At 36.2% G+C, this 19,767-nt stretch overlaps 1 long non-coding RNA gene across 1 annotated transcript; it reads right to left on the bottom strand.

Moving 5' to 3' along the window:
* Positions 1-16,658: 16,658 nt before the first annotated feature.
* LOC118701584 (uncharacterized) lies at positions 16,659-18,454 on the bottom strand. Its single transcript, XR_004982564.2, has 3 exons — positions 18,373-18,454; positions 17,395-17,435; positions 16,659-16,780 (listed from the first exon to the last, which is right to left on the bottom strand). It is a non-coding gene; the product is annotated as an uncharacterized LOC118701584 (long non-coding RNA).
* Positions 18,455-19,767: the final 1,313 nt, after the last annotated feature.

The raw sequence follows: 19,767 nt of genomic DNA, 5'->3' as shown, positions 1-19,767 counted from the left end.
AAATGACACCTTCTTGCCAGTACAGTTGGTACAGTTTGTACTTCTATCATTCTGGGATAGAGGAACATCACCACAGGCCTTTCCAGATGACTGAAACACAAACATATTATATAACATAGTGCTGTTAATATGGTGTAAAGGTTAATGCAGGCAAAAAGAAGACCTCTTCAGATGACTGGTTTCCAAAAATTAATTTCTTACTGAATATTGAGAAAGTCTGGCAGTCACACTAATATTCTTACTTTTGTTTCCATTGTGAAGGGATCCAATGCAACTTCAGGACTGAGAAGGAAATTTGGGACAGGTCCCACAGAACCCATGAGCACAAAATATTCCCAGCAAAGAGTAGAACCCCCAATATTTCAGTCTCTAATCAACCACCACTATTATGCACAAAAAGTAGGAAATAAAAATAGTAAAAACATACTGAAATTTCTCACACAAGAAGCTTGGTATCAATATCAACAACTGTGGTTCACTGCCCTGAAGCCCTGAAATAGGCCAGAGTGGGAGACCACTGTAGCACAGGCAAGAGCAGAGTGAGCTAAGCAACAATAAACCAGGCCTCTTCTTAACTACAGTTTTGTAGCTGCCACTTCTAGCATCTACAAAAGTTAATTTATTTCTCCCAAAAATATCCATTCAGCAGATTAAAATCTCTTTGTGGGAGGACAATCAGAATTGATTTTCTGAGAGTCAGTGAGGAACCTGTACTGAAACCAATGACTTGACACTCTCTCAATCTATTGCTCTTTCCACCAGTGAATTTTACAACATCAAAAAGCAAGAGTAAAAACTGAGACCTGCATACAATGACAGAAGTCTTTTGTGCTTGTAGGCAACCAGTCTCAAGCTTTTGACTCAGACCAAGCAGGTCTTGTCCTGCATGTCTAGTAAATTACAGGATAGCTTGGCACAGCTAATCTCCTTCCCCTTCATTTGGCATTTTGGGAAATATCTTCAAGTATTTTTTTTCTTGTTTCAAGTTTTATGATAGATCTTTGACCAGGCAACATCTATGAAAGATGATTTTACAGCCATCTAAACACTGTCATGTATCCTCTTTGGCCATGGAGTGTGTCTGCAGGCTAAGCTGATTATGGCCTCCACAAAAGGTCCAAGGAATACGATCTGGGAAAAATGTAATTAATCTTTCTGTTCTCTAGCAGAGTTCTTATCAGATTGGAGTAGTTTTCTTTTTTGGCATTGCACGGATGGAGAGTCCCTAGGTAGAAGTGAAAGTTACTGTTACAAAATGAATTAGAAAAAATCCAACAAACGCTAGGTTCGCCTCCATATTATTAAAAGACAAAAACAGTAGGGCAGGAAAGTTTTCCTCATTTGCCAGCAGCCAAACTGTGGCCAATTTGGATCCTGTTCTTCTCTGATGGAATCTCTGCAGTCACAATTCAGGCTTAATCACTTAAACAAAAATCACTTAATTTTTGTTTTGTAAATGCTTGTTTGTGCCTTAAATGTGCTAAATGAAGCACTTTCAAAATAGAAGATTTACAAGCCTTAGAGATAATCACAATGACTGGTGCCTTGCCCAGGAGAGCTGGAAATTCAAATGACTTGTTGGACACATCAGTTATTGGTCATGACCAAAGAGAGCACAGCCGCCGGAGAGACTCCAAATCGTCTTGCATAATGGAAAATATTTTATAGCCAGTTCCAAATGTGAAAGGGTAAAAGTCACACTAGGCTCACAAGCATGTGAAAACTTGCTCATTTTGAGTTGTGTTTCTGAAATGAAGCACTATAATAACAACCAAAGGGTAAAAATCCCCACATTCCTTTGAAAATACTTTGAAAATAGCTCCAATTTTTTATGTGTACTTGATCTAGGATGAAACTCCTCTGTTGTTTATGTGAAAACATGAGTACTATTTTCTCTGAAAAACAGAGGGCAAATTCAAAATACATTTTCCCTGGGAGAAGATGTCTCACTTTTAAAAGACAAAGTAGGATTTCCAACTTTTGATGCCTGTCATTAGTATAAAAAACTAAATACATCAAAATAATTAACTAAACATGTCAAATTTTGTATATTCAAGGCAATAGGATTTTCAGCAGATCTCTTAACAGTACGTTAAATGTATCATTTGTCCCTACCAGCCTCTAGAATACATAGTAGCTTGTACCAAGAATCTTGAACATTTTACATTTAAAAGTATGAGCAGCATATAATTAAACAAGTGCCTCTGTCAGCAGGGAAATCTCCATTGAAGTGAGGATCTGATCACACTAGCAGTTAATTTTGCAACTGTTTTCATGAATAGAAATGCTTCTGGTTATGCAAGCCTCAAAGCTGCTTCTATTCAAGTCACTGGGACTATTGGAATCAATGAAACTTCAGCAGAAATAGTATCTAAGTCATTATTTGAGCCTCCCTCAATTCTTGAAATGCTAGTGTCATTTTTGTTTCTATAAAATGAAATTTTTGGAAGAGTGAAAAGTCAATAATTTGGGCACACAAACTGGACAAAGACTTTTATATTACAAGGAGCTGTCCTAGTGGAATTTCACACACTTGCTGACCACACGGATACAGCAGACAGTGTATTTACTTGTTCAAAAAGAATGTTGATTTTAAGAAGGCAATACAAGCATTTAATAAACATCCACATTAGAAATTCTCTTTGCTTTATAAGGATCAGTTTTCCTGAGATTGTAATGCAAACTGTAAATGTTGATCTGAAATGGAAAACATCAATATTTAAAAATGGCTGAAGTAGTTTGTTTTTGATGGGGCATCACTGAGTTGAAAAAGCAGAATAGTGTTGCTCCCCCCATAATTTCATCTTAGGCAAGTGAGCTAAATTCAGCAAATAAACTGGATACAAGGTTCTCCATGCTTGTCAAAATATGGTGGCAATTAAACTGGCATCTATTCTGTACCTAATTTTTTTTAGGAATATATTTTTCAAGGCTTTGACAGTTAAAAACTATTTCGATTATTTATGGCATTTCCAATGAGTTAGTAACATTTTTTTATTGCATTGCATTTTGCATAATATAATTTGTCACTACTTCTTTATTAAGCTTGTTTTATATTCATAGTTGTCCCACAACACTATATTTTCCTCTTTGTCAGCTCAGAACTTCATTATGAAGGATGAGGTTTTATCGTTTCCAAGTGATGCAAATGTCTACAGTGAATAAGTGTCATTATGCAGGAACAGAAATTTAGTTTTCCTCCATTAAGCAGCCAGGCTAATGACTCAACAAGTTTATAGCCCACCACAAAATTTGATAGCTTGGTGTGAGTTAAACAAATGATGGTTACATATTTATATGAAAATGAAAGTGGCTTTTTGGAGCCTGATGTTATATTTTTCTCATTTACAGCCTAGACTTCCCTTTTTAATTTAAAGAAGGGACATTCTCAGTTACAACTTAAGATAAACATGCCTCCTGTTTCTTATGCCTGACATGACTCCAGTACAACAACATAGGGCAACAAAAAATATCTATTTCAGGGGCAACTTTCAAATCCCATTGACGTCCACAGAAACATCTCCATTTAATGGCTTTGAATTCTCATTATTTCTCATTATATGCAGGGGGGAAAAAAGCTATTCATAATAAATATTACATCCAGCTGAAGATGATAAATGCCATATCCTAAGCAATGGAATGTTTCCATCTGGATATGACACTCACTGAACACTTTCTCAGGGCCAGTGGACAACTATACCAGCAAAAAAACTGCCAAGATCTTTCTTTTCTTTATACAATCAGTTTTAAGTAATTAATAGAATGTGTGAAAATTACCTATTGGCTGTCTAATTCATCTCCTCTCCAGTACCAATTTGTCCCCACAGTACATTTTTTCAATGCTTTGCCTAGTCTAATTCCAAATATTCAGCATTTCCCATTGGAGACTGTGTCTCAGTTAAAGTGATCGTGCTGTCAGGATTCTTATTCAGATATTTAGCTAAAGTTTAATTTTTTCCTAATTTCAGTCTGTTTCTCCTGGGGCCAGATTCCTGGCTGCCGTAAACTGTCAGAGCTTCTCTAATTTCCTTTGGGTTTGGGCAATGTACACAAGCTGACAATCTGGCCAAGGTTTTCCCTTCCTACTATGCTAACAACTTTTTTCTCCTCTGCTACATTATACTATTAATCATCATGCTCATACTTACTCATTGCATTCTTTAATAATGCTTTCAAATACTGCTTTCTAATACCATATTACTTGCTGTGTCAATCATTCCATTCCATAATTCACTTATTAATCCATACTTCATGTAGAGATTAAAATCAGCTGCTAAACTAGATGAGACTTCTCCATAGAGATGGTAAAACAGCCACCATGATCATATGAGAGGATTTATACTTATAGCAACGAGGTAAGATGCTAGTTTTGATTAACTATGCATTTGTTTTCAGATAGAAGCAAACAGAACCAACAGTATGATAAGTTGTTTTTGAACTTTTTTTTTAAAGTACAAAATTTCCTCTGCTTTGCATCTGAGTATTTGTAAATGAAAATGTGTTGCTGCAGAACAACTCTGTTCTTCTGGTGGTGCTTCCTATCTCTGATCTGCTGTGTGCACTGACACAGACTCATATTACTCTCTGATATAAAATGACCACCTCTCCACTAGTTCATAGATCCAACAGTTCCACAACAGATGGAAAAAATTAAAATAGTATTGTAGAATCAGGATTGGAATACATTGGCACAAACAGGTATAATTATGGAACTGACCCTAGATTATCATTCACATTTTCTTCTTTTGTAGGTACTAACCAAAGAATCATCAAGTTTGGAAGAGAGCTTCAAGATCATTTAGTCCAACCAGTGTCAACATTAGCACCCCTAAACCATATCCCCAAGTGCAACATCTAGACACCTCTTGAACGCTTCCAGAAATGGTGAGCCCACAACCTCCCCGGAGGTAGAGAAATTAACTTTTGTTAACTTCTGGACTACTCTATCACTGCAGCAACCCAGAAGGCCAAAACAAAACAAGGCAAAACAATCTTTTCCATTGGCAGAGTTCTGTGATAATGAGGTGGTACTTAAGAGATATTTTAAAACTAACCAATGTTTCCTATTCTAAATGAATCATAGTGCCTCTAGACATGACAAACTGATTTCCCTGAAACCAACAGTCCTTGACATTTCCAAATCCAACTCAAAATAGCTAAGTTGTGCTCTACTACTTCTCAGCTCGTTTGGACAAGTAGATACAGGCTTTTTTCTTTCCAACAATTCTTAGAAAGTGACAAAACAAGAAAGCTTCTGAGTATTGTTGAGCACACATTTACTCTTAGCTGTATCCCTTGTTCAAGTCACTTGACATGCTGCCATGGCCCAGGCCTGCTTGATCTATTATTGCTCATGCCATCTATCATGTTTTATAGTCAGGGCTTGAGAAGATGACACCTATTGATCTAGGAGAGTCTAGGAGACTGTCTCATTGAAGACTTCCCACTGTGTTTTTAAGAGCCCATTGTCAAACTGACACAGTAAAGAAACTTGAGCCCAGTAGTCAGTCACTAGTAACATACTGAAGCCGGGCAAAATGGCCAGACATCACTGTTGTGATGTGGCCAACCTATTTTGAAAGTCAGGGGTAGATTGAATTTTTTAACAGAGCACTGATGCATCATCCAACAACATGTGATGAATTTTCTGTATGTGATAAGTATCACTAGCAGGAGCTTGGAGTTTACATTACTTATTAGAAATACTGCACAAGCAATGTCTATAAACGATAACTCTGTACAATTCAATTGTTCTTGAATGCCCTGACAATACTTACCTCTAAACAAATATTTACAGAGGTTCATCCATAACAGGAGTTGCTGTGATGGTATCAAGGCAGAACACAATTTTGAGTGATGTTCATGATGAGACCACGTACAACTACTCTTTGGTTCTATGAACATCTTCAGCCATTGTGCCATTAGTGCTGGGATCCCAAATAGTATTTCAAGGGCTTGAACAATGTGCCTTTTATGGATATCCATGACATTGAAAAGTACATTAGATAAAATTTCAAACTATTGGTTCAGTAGCTTCTTGTAGCAGTAGACCATTTGATCATGTTCCAGATTGTAGGCTTAGCTCAGTGACATTCTTTTTTACAAGAGTGGAAATAAAGCTCCCAGGTAGAACACATAAAGTTAGTTTTTATGGAACAAGAATAAAAGCATGCAGTAGCTCACAAGTTCACTTTCAGTTAGTTCTACATATTAACAGTCATGAAAATGAGGTTTGTGGCCTCAGGCACCGAATTCAATCACTTCATCTTTCCATGTAGCAACCCTATTTTTACTTCCCTCCAGGCACACACTCACAGGGCAATCATGCTGAATTCTCAATTCAAGTATGAATGGTTAGCTAAGCTTTTCTCTCAACAAACCATATTATAGAAAATTTAGAAAAAATAAGGCAGTGACAGAAAAGCACAAAAGCTAGATTTTGTTAATATAATAGCTCTAGGGTTTGAAATAGGAAAATCAAAGGGCTGATTAAACCTAATCCATGATACAGAAGGCATGCTTGATGTCATCTTCTAACAGATGTGAAGTGAGGAATGGTTCCACCACCACAACTTAAAGTCAGGGGTCCAATAATGAAGTTGAAAATGCAATTAGATTTTTTTCTTATAAGTTTTAGAAGGTAGATGACAGATATGCTAGAACCAATAGCTGGAGAAGGTAATTCCAATTCAGGTTGAAATATTAGTGAAACATTCCCACTGATGATACTGTCCTGGGCTGGCAAAGATTTCTGTTTCTTTTTTCAGAGTTGGATTTGTTTTTTTTTTTATGAGTAAAAGGACATTTATCTTATCACAGAGATTTGTCATTCACTGTTGATGACAAATAGATGCTAAACAATACTGTCATGTTTAGTGCCAAAAAGGTAGGAAAGGAAAGTATGATTTGAGGCCCTAGAAAACTCCAGGAAGTTTCCAGGAAACCTGAAAAAAATCCTCATTGACCTTTGGAAGTGTGCCATATTCACTTCAGCAGTAACATAATTCTTTTGGTTTTCTAGTATTTCTTTAAACCATAGTATATTGTAAGGTGAGAATAGTTGTAAAATAAATTCTTGTTGTAATAATGTGAGAACAAAATGTAACCTTAATAACACATTTTTATGTGCTATAACAACATTAAAAACCTTCTACATGTGCTATTACTTACCTTCAGTGGTTTTTTTTTATGTTGCAGAATTATGGTGTCCATTTCATTGATTGAGAAATCAAGGTCTAGAGAGACAATCTGATGCTTTTCAGACATGCAGAGCTTCTCCACCCAAGTGAATTATTTTCAGTTCTCTTCCCATAGGTCAAGTGTTCAGCTCATTAAAATGTTCCACCATCACAATTCACTGACCTTGTGTGCAATCTTTGAAGAGGCTAATAACTTATTTAACACTAGCATTGATCTGCCAGGTATGATCTCTTTGAGTTAGAAGATCTATAAATACGTTTTAATTGTTCAAAGGGCTTAATTAGCTAGTGATTACTGCAGTTTTATATTGATATTATATTATTTGGTTTAGATGAGATTACTGAAAATCACACAGTGATTTAGTATTTACTAGCTAATCTGTCAAGAACTTCAGAATCATCAGTCTCTCTTTCCAAAGGTGCTGCTATCTAGTGCCAATGGGCTGCATGAACATCATCTAGGGCTCATGGCTAGTCAGCATTTCAGTATCTTAGCAGGCTGTTGCGAAGACTGCATGCACAACAGGTCTAGATCAGCATATATGTACAAAAATACCAAGGTGCAAAAATAAATCCACACTAGGAACTTGATACTGGTACACACACATTCTCACATTCCTGGAAACCTGACCTACTAAGATGGTCTCTCTTTTTAAAATCTTTAGGAAAATGTAAGTTAGGGAGGTCGCTGTTCTTTTCCTGCTGCCTCCTGTGTGAATAGTCAGAAAAACAGTATCTAATTTACCTTTGACAAAACTAAAAATATGTGATTGTGTTCATAATTCTCATACTTCAATTAATTTTCATGGGAATATTTGCTACTTAAATATTATGCAAGCTGTTCATAGTTTAATGACTGTTTGCTCCTGCTCACAAAATTTCAAGGTTAGTGCAAGGTCAAGCTGCACTTTACTGAAGAAGCCAGTTATAAATTTTACTAATGTATTTCATCATGTGATATTTCTCTGTACTTATTGGTGATTGTTCTGAAGTAGAAAATGGTTTGCTGAACATGTATGATACGTTGATTTCTCCTGAATTTATTATTTTCTTAGATAAAATATATATTTTTTTATTTCTCTACACCCCTTTCCTATTGCTATATTTGAGCTAAGTTCTTAGACGTAATGAAATTGATTTAGCCTGATGGCAATTAATAAAATAGATTTCCTTCTGAGAACTTTGGTTGCTTCTGGTGTATCTGTGGTGAGCAGTTTTTGTTACCTCTTTGCTAACAGATAGGTTTTTGATTATTCTATTTGATTATTATATTATTATTATTATAACTTTTCCTGCTAACCTGATTCTTGATTAAAAGAATACATCTTTAGTCCTATCTGCCTGCTGAGTAGAGGGTAGCTGAGTGGGAGACACTTGTTTACTTTGTAAGTGGGGGCATACAGCAAACTGAGGCTTTGGGAGTTTGTGTGAAGGGCATCAGAAATGCTTCAAGAAATGTGGGAGCAGCAATGGTGGTTATGGGCCAAAGTGCTCAGTCCCCAGCCTTGAACAACAAAATCAGCCCTGGAAAACCAGAAACCTGATGCAGGTTTAGCTCTGGAGGGAGGCTGCTGCTGCACAGGTCTCAGACAGCATCAGTCTCAAGTGTCTTTAGATCTTTGTTATGAAAGCCAAAAAATATAAATCCTTTTTCCATTTCATTGAATGGAAGATATCCTAAAAAAACCCAAAAACCCAGCCCCTAAAACGATCAAAGGATGAGCAGGCAATGATTAATTTGTTAACTCTATCTTCAAATCCAGAGATGTGTTTGTATGAAATATTATTCTTTCCCATGGATGTGACAAGCCAAAAGATGTACAGTATAAATATGTACAAGTAAATACAGTACAAATATGTTGCCATGCCTGCATCTTGCAAAGCTAATTCCAAATTAAAGTGTGCTCATGCCATCACCTGGACATGATGAGGACACAATAGACAGATGTAGCCAAAATGAAAAATGTCCCTGAGGCAGATCTCTCTTAGTGATGGAGCATGGACAAACTGACTTTTCTGCTAGATTCTTCACATGAACTAGATTTCAGGGAGTTAAATCCTGAAGAGAAGCAGAAAACATTAATTTGCTAAATGGCCTTTGGTTTGCCTGTTTTCCATCTCTGATTGTTGTTCAATGGTTCAGGACCAAGTTAATTATTTTAGAATAATAGTTACTTTATACGCGTGGTAAAATATTTTAAAACATGATCATTTATTTCCCCACTAGTAATGTTGATTCTAATGACCATTGTGTTTATAAAGAGTCAAAAATTTTGATTGAGTCAATAATACAGAAGTTGAAGTATTTCTCAATACTATTCACTAAATAATCAAGGTCACATTATGACCTGTCTGGTCAATTGTCCACGAATTATGGAGAATTAAAATATGCCCTGATAGGGTAGACTGTAAACACCAACACAAGCTGCAATGTGGTAAGATCATATCCATAGCACAAGAAATTACTCAAGTCTGAATAGAAATGTCTGAAGTTTTTCATTATATTTCTGTTTTTTAAATATTTACCTGGAATGCTGCCATCATTTTCACCAAAGGATTTGCAGGATCTTTGCTTTTATAATTTGTATTAGATGTTCCAGCTCTAGGAAAAAAACGTTGACTAAACTTGTTTAGGAGGAAGAAAGAAGCATGTAAAGTTTAAAACAGTGCCAGTGTCTTCCATGAAGACACATGCTAGAAGCAGCCAGGTATGGGGCCAGATCAGAGATTCCCCTGGAAGAGATGCTGGAATAGCAGCATATGCCTACAATGCTCACTGCCACAGCTCTGTGCAGCAGGTGCCTATTTATATAATAAAAGTTCTGACCCAAATGTTCACTGAAAGAGCTGTTTAAATTTCTTCCCCAGTCACATGAACTGTATGCTCATGATCAAATGGTGTGGAGTTGGCCTTGCGCCTGTGAGAGCCTGTGAACCAGTGGAGTCAGGTTGTGAAAAGGTCCCCTTAGAACATTTCACTGACAAGTGCTTGCACTGCCTCAAGCAGAAAATCACTAGCCTAACTACTGGCTTTCTGTCATCATTGCTAAGCAAACCCTGAGAGACCATTTTAGGTTTGTGTTTAAGGTAAAAAAGGTGTTAGCCTTGATGTGAAATGTTGAGCTGTGTTCTCTAAAACACAGCACCCTTCATGCACTGCAAATAAAGACTCTCAGATTCAAATAAATTCTCTCAGATTCTAATCAAATAGATTACAATTAGATGTTGTAATCTAAATATTTTCTTCTGGAAATCACTATATGAAAGTCCAAAAGGACCTGAGGTATTTCTTATAAGCAGGTTGTAACCCATGATAGTTCTTCTCATATCAATAGCACCTCATCTCTGAAAGAATATTCAGCATCATCAATGGATTGGGTTCCAGGCTTCAGCCATCATTGCATTTCTGATTATTGAGGACTCATGAAGATGCATGTGCTGTGAATAATGAACTTAACTAGTCTTCAGCCAAATTCACAAAGATAGGAAGTTGCAGATTAGGGTAGTCTGCACAAATCTCAGTTATCTCAGATTTGAATATATTATTGAATCTTTTAATATCCTTTAATTTAACTGAAAATTGAAACCACTGCACAGTAAAATGTATATAAAAGTATGTATGTTATGAAGTTTATATATTTTAATTAACTATTTGGTAAGACTTCAAGTGTGGTCTATCATGCAGTACAAGGCCTTTTGTATCTGGACAACTAGATGTGGAGAAGACCACAAGTTGTATTTCTCTGGGCCTCGCAATAACTTTAGCTAAATAAATAGCTTTTTGCGCTGAGATTTTGTTTAACCAATTCCATGGACAATTCAGTTGTGAAATTTAGATTAGGCTTCAAAGCAAACTTTAACTCATCTCCAGGCAGAGTAATTTCCTCTAGTGCTCTAGGCTAGTCAGAAGCATCCAATAACTATGGCATTTCTTATCCATGTAAACATAGCTTTTTTAATAGAAAACAAGAAAAGCTGATGGGCATTGACTGTTCATCTTTCCTATTAACTGAGAAATACAAGCCTTTAGTGGCTTTTAAAACTAGGCTAGTAAGTTTTGCCAAGTCTAAACTAAATATTTAATTTTCTTCAGGTATATCCATTTTAAAGAATTAATGATGATTTATTAAATTAATTGCATGTGTCATTCACTGAAGATGTACTACACACAACTATATTAAAAAATAGTTTTTCAAAGTAAGGTAAATTACAGCTCTAAGTTAGCTGACTACAAAGCTTTCAATTAGTTCCTTTGTGTCTATGACATAGTATTTAATTACAAGATCACCTGTGATATTTCTCACAGAATTGATGCTGTCTGACTAAGGAGCTATTCAACTCTCTTTGCCTTTTTTTCAATGTGTGGCTCTGTTGCCATCTCCGGCACTGTCCCAGGCTCTCAATCACCAGAGAAAGCCTTGACAGCAGTGAAAAGCAATGTCTTTTCCCCAGTCACAGCTTTGGGGATGAAACAGTAGTTTTGGCTGTAGATTAAGAGTAGCACATAAGGGGCTGATACCTGTCATGAAGAATATTAACCAGATTTCATAGAAGTTGTCAAATAAATAAGCAACAATGTCTTATGACTGTATGGAGTGATTTAATAACAAAGAGGACTATGAGTCCTTACTGCTGCCTATTGTCTGTTACACAATATTTCAGTGCAGAACTAGCAGGGCCTGCAGTGAGGATGTGGTTTTCTGACTTCCGAGCAGGAAGCCAGGTCATGGCTGAGATAATTAAGGGAAGCCTTTGAATGAGGCATAGACCAAGCTAAAGGACAGGGGTCTTTACCTTACTTATTATTAGTATCTTTACTGGTAGAGGAAAAGTCTGAACCCCAGGTTTTGGCACAGAACATTCACTGGTTGATGTTTAAATAGGATCCAGAGTGTAAAGCGTCTTTGAAAGCCAGTTGGAAATCGCATCTGCCACCAACTACTAGGGGAATCTTTGTTTGCCTTCAAGGCTATCTCTACTCAAGTGGAATGGTAAGTGTGCAGATCAAAATGCTCACCAAATGAAAGACCTTACTGTTGTAGCTCAGTCAATCAGAAATCTGTTTCCTGGAGGACAAGTATGTTTTTTTCTGATACATCCTTATTACAAAAGAACTAGGAGTAATGACGATATCACAAAGACTAGGAAGCTATAATTGGAATGAACTCATGTGTCAAAAATGTATCTACATATAAAAAAGACAAATAAAATATTGTTGTGTCCCAAATACAACACAAATGGGCTTGTGGGTGCTATTGGTCATCATAGCAGTAACATCTTGTTGGATGAAAAGACATATAAGCTATGTATTTCTCAATCAAAAAGCATGATGATTGCATTTCTTTGAAGTTTTGGGGAAAAAAAAATAGATGTGGGAAAATTAACCAGGCAATCACTAAAACCTATAGACAGAATTAAGCAGGAAGTTAGGCCACTGCTGTTGAATATTACCAGCATATCCACTTGGGTTTTTTAAATGATACGTGAGGGTTGTGAGCCATGGAAACAACAATTTGCAAGCATTGCATGAGGAAGAGCATGCCTGATACCTCCCAGCCCCAGATCTGAGATGCCTGCAGAGATGCACAGGTTTTACACCGTGTGCATGCAGGTTGGCCAAGACATCTTTAAGTATTCCACAGATGGAAGTAGGCTCAGGTCAGATGAAATGTCCAGAAGACTTGAACCTAGTCCAGAGATCAAAGTATAGAAATAGGCCAGTTAAAAAGTAAAATTGTTGAAAAACACATGATGGGAGGTAAAAAGAAATAGTGCAAAAAAGAAGGAATCAAAAAGTACTTAGAATCCTAATTTCAGGAACTGAAAGAAAAGTAGACAAACATCTTGGTTTATATTTCCAAGCTCTTTAAATTTTCTGGGATGGCAGAGCCATCCTCATGCATTTTCACCATTTTATATGCACAAAAAACTTCTCTTCCTTGTTAACATTCTGGCTCCCCACTAACAAAAACTACCAAAAATGATTTATTTCCTGTGTAGAAAAACCAACTTCTTCTCTTTTCTTTATGACAATCTTTTGTAGATTTTTGAGGACAGGGCCATGTTTGGGCCCATCTATGTTTGTAATTTGTCTCAAAGTTTCAACATTACAGACCCTAAGTTCACCTAATAATATCAGATTTAGCATGATAAAACCCAAATGATCCCATCTGCCTTTGTGCTCTACCATCACCATCACTTTTTTGGTCTCCATGGCTGCCAGAGAAAAGGAAATGTTAAGGCCCTATATTTGATCTTTTACTTCAGTCTTATGTCACTCTTCAGGAAAAATGTTTCATTAGTATAATGCAATCTGTCCTGAACTAACTTGCAAATGTAAGAGCTTTTGATGATGAATTTGCTCAGTGAGGGTAAAGAGATGCAGCTGTGGCTGTCAATGTATGAAAAAATAACTGGTATCTGTATCAATTATTTTTTAAAATCCCACACAGTCTAACTATGTGAAAATACATGATAACACACTCCAAAATTGACTTTGTTTGCCTTAAGGCAAAAAATTTCCTGACTCAGCTCAAACATATACAAATTGTTCTGGAGAAGTAAAATTTCAAAACAGGCCATAAATACATAGTCTTGAAAACCACAAAAGGTTTCCACAAACAGCTGAAAAGTTGGGTGACAGTCTTAGAAAGACTGAAATAAACTGTGTATCAATTAATAAACTGTGTGATTATATGTGTAAATGAAATAAACTATGGTTCCTCTGTCAGTTATAGTGTTAATCTGAAACTTATTTCTTCTTCTTTTTGGTTGATTGTTGCTCAGAATACCCCCACAGAACTGTTGCTTATGATTTCCAGTTCACATATCAAGTTTTGCAGACTTTCCACTTCTGCATCATAAGTATTTCTTGAATCATTCAGTTCCTTCAGTTAATGGCTACCAGCATGCTGTACATGCAAGAGTATTGTTTTATAGCTTCATCTACTTCCTTCCATGTCCTAGTCATTTTTAATTTTAGATTTTTCTAAATGCTTTTCTAAATTTGTGTTGATGCCTGGAAAACGAGCTGTGAAGGATCAGTCACCATTAACACAATCTGTCTATCCTGCAGCAGAGAGCCCTTGCAGGGAGTTTCCAGTGTGACACTGCAGGGTGTCTTGGCTTTTTGGAATGTTACAAAGCAAACTGTAAACAGTGTTCACTATGCCAGCACAAGCAACAGCTTTGGTACCATTTTCGGCTGAATTTGCTTCACAAAGATTCATTGAATGACAGTTGTTTAGGAAAAATAGGCGCTGTTTACCATCTTGCTCTAACACACTGTACTTTCCCCAAAAAAACTTATATACCAAATTAGTGGTCTTAATAATATTATTCTGGTTTTCAGCCTTATGATTAGAATCATTCAAAAAATAATCAAGTCTGTTTAAACTCTTGTCTTTCCATTTCTACTTCAATAGTTCTAAGAATGGTCTTCAGCAGCATACTTTTTCTAGATACAATAGATTCATCATCACCCTCAAAGGCAACCAGCCTGTCGGATCTGCTTTCAAGTAAATATGGCATAACATATTTCTGGTGAATTCTCTCTTGGCACACTTTCTACTCAGGACTCACACTGATGATTCACCCTCACAGTCACTTCTTGGCTTCACAGATAATCATCTTAACCCTCTTCAAGGAAATTGTATGAACATCAGCATATCTGATTTTGTATTGTTCTCCACCACTGCACATGGTATGTCTCTGTTGCATGACTGTCAAGGATCAGGTGAGTCATTTTCTGAAGACATACTTCTTTCTCCAGATTTTTTCATCAGCCTAAGGTCTAGCTGGAACTCCCTAAATAAAATTGCCATAGTCATAAGAGAGCCATACAACTCAAGGAAGAGGTTTCTTCACATACATTTTATATGGGACAATATGGGAATGTGACCATCTTATTTCTTCACCACCTTATCACCACCTGAAGAGGATGATTCAATAACTGAAATCTGTTCTTTTTTTGCTTGTCACGTTTAAATACATAACGCACATATGTTAGCTGAAGGACCCAGAACTGCTCCCTGCCTTTTGGGTCTCTACATATTGAAGCTTCAGCTCCAATCCCTCTCCATTTAGTGGTGGGGTCCCATACATCACCCTTTCCCTGAGCTCTGATTGTCTGGATAGGGAAGATGGGTATGCAGGCAGTAGAAGTGTTTTGATAGAGTCCAGTCAAATTTTCAGTCTAGATGATCCTACAAGTCCAGCTCCTGAACGATCAAGATGTGCATATCAAGCCACCCGTTATCTGTACAGGTTAAACAAAAGAGGAAGGCCATCTGCCTTTTTCTTTTGTAGTCCTGAAATATGTCCCAATTCAGATATTAAAACTGTAGTGGCAGGAGTGCAACATAAGCCCTCTTGCCTTTCAGAGTATTTAAATATTTCTTGCTGAGTTACAAAAACAAGTTCAAAACTTAACAAATGACCCTAGAATTCAAGCTGCCCTTTTTAATTTTTTTTCCACCACCCTGTCTAGTATATTTTCCACCAAAAATCATCGTCACTTACCAGTTGTAGAAACCTATACTTGATTTGGAGAAGTATACCAATGGCAAAGCTGAGCTGGGACCATTTTGCCCTCAATCCTCTGTTCTAACTGTGCAATATATATAAACTCTGACATTATGAAGTATGAGCAGCTTTAGAGAACAAGCAGAATGTGTTTTTGGAAGAGTGAACTCCTCTCCTTCCACTATGTGTGTATTTGGCTAACAATATTTTAACTACAGAACAGTGAATACTAAACTAGTGATCATATTTTATTGTTTGCATTGCAGTTGCATAGGCTTTATGGTACTATTATTCAACATATTCAACTAATAGAAGTTTCAGATGCATAGCCTACCTGTGATTTTGCTTTAAATTAAATTTAGTAACTCAAATTTTTTTCTAGCTTCTCATTTTTCATTAAATCCATACAATTCTTTAAAATTTAATAATGTAAGCTTTTTGCAACCATTTGAGAATTTCGTTTATGTTGTTAAAATACTATGCAAGTAATTTATATGATCAGACTAATATGTAACGTTAGTGTTATAGGCACTTTTAAAATTTTGAGATTGCAATTCAGCTACCAGAAATCCATAACCAATTGTCTGCAAATGGTTCTGGGTGACTGCTCCTTATATAATGAATTACTCAGGAAATCTCTTGTTCTCAGAATACATTATAGTACACAAAATAAATATTTTCCTGAAAACTTCATTACTACATTTTCTGCTGGAATGTGAAGGGTAGGTTACATTTGCAATACAGTATGTGTTGTCTACAATGCAGGGAGAGGGCTCAATAGCTCAGTTATATATGAAATATCTTCCTGAAAGATATGAAAATATGTGGAATTCATTTCATTGACATAGGAGCTACCCCATTACTCTTGAGCAGCACCCAGTGATAACGGGACCATTGTTATCAGGTGAAGATTTACCTTGAGGGCAATATGCTGCCTTTGCTTTTCAGGAACTATTTATTGATTTCAGAGGATATTTTCTGAAATATCTGATAGTCTTATGCAGTTTCTTCTTTAAAGTACAATTGGCAACTTGGTGGTATTGAGCAAAATGGTTGTCCTGTGAAAAAAATAAGCACAGTACGTTCAGTTTCGGCTATCAGCTTTCATATGAAATTATACCTTATGCTATTTTAAATACTCTTACATTTTGCCCATATATACATTATAAACAGACAGAAAGAACCCATGGGATGAACTTGCTTTTTAAATACTTATCTAAATAAATACACATGCAGCTGTTGTCACATGTGCTGTGATGACCTGCTCATCTTGATTGAGTAAGACTAAGAGAAGGAAAGACAAAAAAGAGAGGGGGAAAAAAAAGAAGAGTAGGAGGAGATGTGGCTGTGAAGATGAAGGAAATGTTGTGGGCTGGCCGGGTAACACTCACTGCTTTCTGAGTGAGTCAGGAGCTCTCTGAAGAGCCACTTGAAATTGGGAAATCTTTTGATAAAATGGGCAGCCACATTGCGGCGATAGCATGCAACCAAGGACAAGGAGATCAGAACTCCTGTGACAGGTCTGCCAGCCAATTGCCCCAAATTTCCCATTATTAGTGAATATTGGATGGCTTAGGCTTTGAGGACAGATCTTAAGCTCCATCCTTTAAAGAAAGTAGATTTCAGAGAGGGTAAACACTCAGATACAGTAATAATTGATGTTTTGGCTCACCCTTGAAAATCTTCACTGTAACATGTCTGTCTCCTTTACTTCTGTAAAACAAAACCATCATTTATTTGATCAGCTTATTCTGAAGATTGCCTAATGCCTTGAAGGTTCTAAAAATCTCATAAACAAGAAGCAACCCTGCATGACAAGTGATAGGCAGTGCACCCACATTTTATACCTGTAACTTATTGTTTACAAGTCTGATGATTGTAGGGTTTTCTGAAATGCTTTCTGCTGTGGATTAACCCTGTAGGCAGCCAAACAGCACTCAGCTTTTATCTCTCTCCCTCTGCAGTGAGATGTGAGAGAATAGGAGGGGCAAAAGTGAGAAAACTCATGTGTTATGTTAAGATGTTTTAATACTCAAAAAAGACAAAACAAAACAGAAAGAAACAAGGGGCAAATAAATCTGTTGCTCACTACTGGTAGATGAACATCCATTCTGAGCAACAGCAATCTGGCAAAACTCCTCCTCATAGTAGGAGCTAAAATAAAGAAAATTTTCTCCACTACAGCCAAAGCTAGTACACTTATCCAAAAAGAATTAAATCCCACATACTTGTACAGTTATCTGAGTACAAATCCATGCAGTATTTGCAAATAAACACAATGAATTTTAACTTAGAGTTGACTATGCAAATTATTTTGTTATTAAATTATTATTTTGAAAATGTCTGCTAGTTAAAGTGTAGACTTCTAAGCATGACTTAGATTTTTAATGAAAACAACCATTAGTTAATTAGGCAAGTTTTGCTTTGGCTAAAGGATGAACCACAAAAGTTAGCATAAATAATATATTTGGAAGATTTTAAATACATTTTTGAGTGAAAAGAGAAAGAGAAAGGAAAAAAAAAAGCTGGGCTCACAGTCCATAAATAAACACATAAAACTTCAGAAAAAATATAACATTGGGGCAGTGAGTATTAACTCATGCAAATTCTGAGAAATGGCAAATAATGTTTAGTGGAAGGAATTCTTTACCTTATTTGTACTCACTGATGGATTCAAAAATATCCTGAAGGAGATGGTGAAGCTTAATGACAATTACACCTTACCCTCTCAAAGGAATAGAAGCCTAAGGGATGAGACAAAAGTAAGTACTAGAAGATGTTTTAACATCAATAGTGTCTCTTATTTGTACCACTGGCAAAAATTTGGCCTTAAAAATGAAGCGTCAAGAACTTACATTGGGATAATGGTACCAGAATCTTGGTCATTGTGTTATGGTTCTGGAAGAAATAAATAGTATTCAAAGGCAGATGATGAAAATGGTAACAGACCACATGCAATTTCTAAGTAACTAAAGAAATCAAGATTGTTTGATCTGCTTAATTAACAAATAAAAAAAAAAAAAAAAAAACAGAAAAAACCTCCCAAACAAACAAATCAGAGGAAATATATTTGATTCAGCTAAAACAACAAATGTTGTTAAGAAGGTCAATAAGAAGCTTCTATTCATCCTCTAGCAATGCAAGAACAAAAAGTTCTGATGAACTAGAAAAGAAAAGCAGTACACTTTTGCACCATCTGCAATTAACCTGTGGAACTGGCTGTCATGAAATATCAGTGCACTCAGGAGTTTAAGAGCTTTTGAAAAAGAGATGACATTTTATCTGAGTAATGAGAACGTCCACAGTTGCTCGGGTAAAAAAATATTAATTTGAACAAGACGCTAGCTTTCAGCATATTAACCAATTTTCATCTAAGGGATTGAAATAATTTTTGTCTGGAAAGATCTTTTAAAGAGTCTCTCTGCATTTCACAGATAATTTTGTAGTGCCCACAGCCAGTCAGACACTGTGACCACCATTGTGCAGTGTTTCATAGTAGTGACTAGATGCTCCACTGGCCGTGTCTTGCACTCATTGTATCCAGAGATCAAAGAGTTCCACACTGTGTAACATTATTTTTTTTTTGTTATTATTATTATTTTAAAGCACACAGATCCCTTCTGGAAGACTTTCCAGGCTCTAATTCGCTACTGGTTTTAACTTTCTAGTATTTTATGGATTTCAGAATTTAATTAGACTAGTACATTAGGTAGAATTGGTCTCCAAAAGCTGGAAATATCTATTCCAGAGTCTTAATACATGCAAGATTTTGGTCTCAGACTCGCTTCCTGCTTACTACAAGAAAAATAATATTTCATTTTTTCTTATCAGTACAATTCACTATTTTACCTATTGTGTCCCTTATATTCTTTGACATGACTTTCTACTGTAACTATTCTTACTCTAAACTTTTTGTTATTGAACACAATGGCAGCTTTATTCAGTCCACTCTCTCTTTCCATGGTATTTCATTGTCTGGTTGTTTTGTGAGGAATGGTAAATGTGAGAAACTGTTCATTAAAATAATCTTTTCGGTTCCTACATG

The sequence above is a fragment of the Molothrus ater genome, chromosome 1 (genome assembly GCF_012460135.2).
Source record: "Molothrus ater isolate BHLD 08-10-18 breed brown headed cowbird chromosome 1, BPBGC_Mater_1.1, whole genome shotgun sequence".
In the NCBI taxonomy this organism is placed as follows: domain Eukaryota; kingdom Metazoa; phylum Chordata; class Aves; order Passeriformes; family Icteridae; genus Molothrus; species Molothrus ater.
Note: the sequence above shows the minus strand (reverse complement) of the source record. Positions and strands in the feature narration are given on the sequence as shown.